Raw genomic sequence first — 5,360 nt, 5'->3', positions numbered from 1 at the left:
ACCAGAGGCTATTACTGACCATTTCCTGCAGGGGTTCACCCTTGTGAGTCATGCAGCAGGTAGCTTATATTAGAGAAAATGTCTGCTCATCCCGTTTCTTGGAAGCCCATAGCTTTATTACTTCAATTAAAATGATCCAGTATTTGTCAAAGTTCCCCCAGCTACAGAGATTATACCTCGAGATATAAGAACACTTACTCTATTAAGACTTCACATTTTTATTAATACAATTTTTAAAGAAAATGCCTTACATAACCCAGCCATAACCCGTCGAGAAATAAAACATAGGGAGGGAAGGGGGATAGATTACATTAGTTTAGAGTTGAAATCGTTTATTGAGGAGATTTATAGAAAGCATTACAAAATCATATTCTGGCATTATAAGTACATTCCATTAGAAAATATGTATTTTTTTATTTCCCTGACACTAGGTTGCATAATTGTAGGAATATGATCATCTCTTTCTTGTTTTCTTTTCTCTTTGTGAATTAAAAAAAAACTATCTCAAGATGTATTTACTGTTGAAAGATTAAAAAGATAAAATTCAGGCTTCAGAGTATTATGAAAGCGGGCATTGTGACCCCTCAGAATTTGACCTTTTAAAATCAGCTATTCTAGCCCTTCCCTCTGCCTTTCAATGGGAATAGTTGAAATCATACCAGAAGAATGAGGCTCCATCCTATTTTTAGAGGCCTGGAAAAGCAGTCTCCATCAGTAACTCATTTTAGTGTACACAAACCCTCTGGAATGTCTTTCTCATTTCTTCTCAAAGGCCTTCATACTTCCACGAAGCCCTTTGCCTTCCTCCAAGCCTGGACAGCAGTGCTCACCCATAAAACTACATCTTTCCTGGGATACTTTGGGCTTCACCCAACAGTAAGCTCAATTCAAACTGACTTAAACAGTCAGGGCATGTATCATCTCTCATAAGAGCTCTCAGGTCCTGTGGGTGCTGGAGTTGTTTGATTTGGTGGCTCAAGAATATCCCTGGGGACACAGGTCTCTGCATCTTCCCATGACAATCCTCAGAGCTTCGTTCAGTCTCAGGCTGGGAGTGAGATGGCTGCACAAGTCCAGAGACAAAATCCAGAGGTAAAAGAATGGTTACTTCTTCCTTTGTCTCCTCCTTAGAAGGGAGGAAACTGATCCTAGAAATACCCCCAAAAGACTTCTCCTCATGTTTCTTGGTCAGAATTGGCCGTTCTTGAACCAGGTGTTGTAAGGAGGATGAAATAGCCACTGTTGATCAATCGCGAGTGGATTAAACCACTAAAGCCACTACATCCCCCTGTCATTCCATCCACCTTCCTCTCTAGCCTCTGACCTATCCTGTTACCCCAGGACATTTCCTCCAATGATTGGGAAGGAGGGACCAAGAAGAGGACACAGAACACAGAGATAGGAAAGCAAGGATAGTTCAAGTCCATAATAGGGATACAACTTAAAAGTGGAGGATAGAATTGATTAAAAGGAATATTTTCTCACATTCATTAAGTAAAAGAGTTAGATCACGTGATCTGAGTTCCCATTTAACCCTAAGATGTGCTTCTGACTGATAGAAGCCCAGGCACTGAAGTTGGGCAAGTTTGTGTGTCTTTGGGTCAATTAGTTTAATGGGGTTGAGCCTCAGTTCCCTCACTTGAAAAATAGGAGTAATAATAATCATCTGGTGGGTTGTTGTGAGCACTAGAAATACTGCATAATTAGTGCTAGCATTACACCTGGCATTTTATATATAAGTTATTAATAAATAACATGATAAACATAATTGGCATTGCTGTATGTTATATATGAAAATTGTTAAGAGAGTAAATCCTAAGAGTTCTTGTCACAAGGAAACTTATTTTTCTATGTCTTTAATTTTGTATTTATATGAGATGATTGATATTTGCTAGACTTACTGTGATAGTCATTTCATGTTGTTGAAAGGAAGTCAAACCATTATGCTGTGCACCTTAAACTTATATAGTGCTGTCTGTCAATTATATCTCAATAAAACTGGAAGAGAAGAGATTTAAAGGAGTGCACAAGAGCAGAAAACTATCCTACCTTTACTGATGAACGATGGAAATGGGAGAATGGATTTGACAGATGGGAGCTGGCGGAGAGTTTCAGCCTGGCTTTTTATCTCTGCAGTGAGAAAGGAAAGACACACAACATTAGAGAGGAAACTCCTCCAGAATCGCACATCTTCTACAGCTATAGTCCCCAAACTCAAGCCACGTGGGAAGTAGTGTTAAAAGATAAAAAAAAACCAGAAATATGTTTATAATTTTTACATTTTAAGAAGATACAAGGCAAATGTGACAATGCATCTTGAGACTGTGATTTATTTTTAAATGGGAAGAAGTAAGCATAATTTTAAGAAAGAGATGAAAAGTTTGAGAGAATTTTCACCCATCATTGAATTTCTGCTTGAAAAAAAGAACTGCAGTTTTTTTCCTGAATTGTTTTGTTTCAATGGTTTGTCTTATGTTTAATCAACTAGCCTCACTGGGTCTCTCATGCTAGTATTAAAGTTGGATATGATTAGGGTAATATGGAACCTCATGGACCATATTTTTGTCATAAACAACTGTACTCAAGTCTAGTACTTTAAGAATCTTCAAAAAGACACCTGCACCCCAATGTTCATAGCAGCACTATTTACAATAGCCAAGACATGGAAACAGCCTAAATGTCCATCAATAGATTACTGGATAAAGAAGATGTGATATATTTATACAATGGAATACTATTCAGCCATAAAAACCGACAACATAATGCCATTTGCAGCAACATGGATGTTCCTGGAGAATGTCATTCTAAGTGAAGTAAGCCATAAAGAGAAAGAAAAATACCATATGAGATTGCTCATATGTGGAATCTAAAAAAAAGAACATAAATACAAAACAGAAATGGACTCATAGACACAGAATACAAACTTGTGGTTGCCAAGGGGGTAGTGGGTGGGAAGGGACAGACTGGGATTTCAAAATGTAGAATAGATAAACAAGATTATACTATATAGCACAGGGAAATATATACAAGATCTTGTGGTAGCTCACAGCAAAAAAAAAAATAAATAAAAGTGATAATGAATATGTGTATGTTCATGTATAACTGAAAAATTGTGCTCTACACTGGAATTTGACACAACATTGTAAGATGACTATAACTCAATTAAAAAATGTAAAAAAAAAAAAAAGAAAGGCAAAAAAAAAGAAAAAAATTAAAAACAAAAAAACCCCCTAAAAACTATGCACCTGGACAAATTAGCAGTTGTGAGAGTAATAATGAAATATACTTGTAGAAATAAAAAGGATGCAAAAAAATTTCCACCCAGACATCTTCACAGAGAGAATCACTGGAGGATGTACTTCAGCCAAGTCTGCTTGGTGATCCACAATCTGGTTCAGCACAGAGGGCAAGGAGAGATCATAGAAAGAGGCAGACCACTGCAGCTTAGTGGGTGGCAGGTTTTATCAGCAAGATAACTTACTTATGAGACTTGGCTTGAGCAGCCACAAGAGTCTTCTCATACCCCCACCAGAATCTTAAAAGTTTATATAGAAGCCTTAAAATACTGTCCGGATGGTCTTACCAACAAACACATTACTGTCACAAGGCTGTGTATTTGGTGGGGCTTCTCCTGCAGGGAGGGCAAGTGAAACACATTCCAGGGACAGGGGAGGGGTTAAGGAGCCTTAAATGCCTGAATCCAGCTCAAGGGTCAACCAGTAGTCACATCCTCCTGATGCCCCCTTCCAAGATTGCTCTGTGTCAGGTATAAGTAGTGAGAAAAAAGAAGAAAGGGAAAACAGAGTGAATGATTTCTTGGATATTTAAAACGTTATTTTAAAATTTTTGTGCAGTATGATTACAATATTGAGTATATTTTTAATGATACCATTCTGGAAGTTTCTAAATCAATGATTAAACTTAGTTAATTATGGGCTTGTGAGTAATATTTTTTCTGTTTCTAAATTTAACATCCTGTATTTTTTACAAAGGATTTTTAAAAAATTTAATTATAAATAAATATATATTATAATGGTTATTTTAATTGAAAAAAAGCCAGTGTAAAGCATTAAAAACAATATAACAGCATCAGTAAAGCTGAGTAATTATATTTCTCATGGTTTTCACAAATAAAGAAAAGTTACTTTTTTATTAAAAAAAAAGAATCAAAAATATTAAGACACATTGTCTATTGAGCATTCACAATACACCAGATATGAAGCCAAGTACTTTTTTTTCTACACACAATCTCATATATCACCCTTTGAAGTGAGTTTTATTATTCCTCTTTGTATGTGGGAGAATTGGAGTTTTGAGAGATTATGTTATGCACTTGCTCCAGGTCGTTTATCTTGTGAATGGCAGTTTTGTCTGATCTAGATTCAGTGTCCTCAACTGATAAATACCTTTCCTGAACCATCATGACAGCTCAGACGCTCTCGGGCAGTGGGGTTTGGCTGTGGTTATGCAAAGGTGGGCCAGGCCTGAACTCTACCAGTTGAGGGGTAAGAAGTTCTCACTACTCAAACCTCTGAACATGAAATTCTCTTTGAATCAAGGCATAAATGCCATCTTAGGAATGTATTGGGAGAGGGATGTGGGGCTGGGGTAGGGACAGCAACCCATTACATATTGGTATTTTACCTAAAATTGCCTTATTGATTAGCTCACAAGCCCTCCCACAGGATTCTGTGCAAATAAAGTTGTTTTTTTCCCTGTGAAGGTCTAGTTCCCAGGTATGGTGAGAAGGGAGGGCCTCTGGAAAACCATAGGGAGATATGGAGTCAGGCGGGAAGATTCAGCGCCAAATACAGTGGAATGAAATTGAGAGATGGGGCTCCATGTAAGGTTTCCTCCCAATCGATAGCTGTGCCCACATCCGGCCAAGGTACTAAATGTCCTAACCTATGCAGAGGACCATACTTCTGTGATAAAAGATTCAGAAAAAACTTTATTGTTATTTAATTTATTTATTCTTGCAGTGGGGAGGTAACTAGGTTTTATTGTCTATTTTTAGAGGAGGTACTGGGGATTGAACCCAGGACCTCCTGCATTCTAAGCGTGCACTCTACCACTTGAGCTATACCCTCTCCCCAGAAAAAACTTTAAAATCTTGTTTAGCCTTTACTTTGATCACGAAGCATTTGGAGGACAGGTCAAAAGAACTTGGAAGTAGCAGAATATTTAAATTATACAGAATTATGATTAAAACTAGCCACAAATTTGGTAAAAAGAAAAGAAAAAGATCAAAGAAACAAAACCAAAGTTAGATTCCCATCTCATACTAGACCCAAAATAAATTCCAGGTGAGTTGAATTTTGCGATTTTAAAGAAAAAAAATTACCGAAAGAAAACATAGT

At 37.1% G+C, this 5,360-nt stretch overlaps 1 long non-coding RNA gene across 1 annotated transcript; it reads right to left on the bottom strand.

Annotated features, from left to right (window-relative positions):
- Window positions 1–304: 304 nt before the first annotated feature.
- On the bottom strand, window positions 305–3,805 carry LOC135322477 (uncharacterized). The gene is made up of 3 exons (XR_010383055.1): window positions 3,584–3,805; window positions 2,050–2,130; window positions 305–1,063 (listed from the first exon to the last, which is right to left on the bottom strand). It is a non-coding gene; the product is annotated as an uncharacterized LOC135322477 (long non-coding RNA).
- Window positions 3,806–5,360: the final 1,555 nt, after the last annotated feature.

The sequence above is a fragment of the Camelus dromedarius genome, chromosome 11, assembly GCF_036321535.1.
Source record: "Camelus dromedarius isolate mCamDro1 chromosome 11, mCamDro1.pat, whole genome shotgun sequence".
NCBI lineage: Eukaryota > Metazoa > Chordata > Mammalia > Artiodactyla > Camelidae > Camelus > Camelus dromedarius.
Note: the sequence above shows the minus strand (reverse complement) of the source record. Positions and strands in the feature narration are given on the sequence as shown.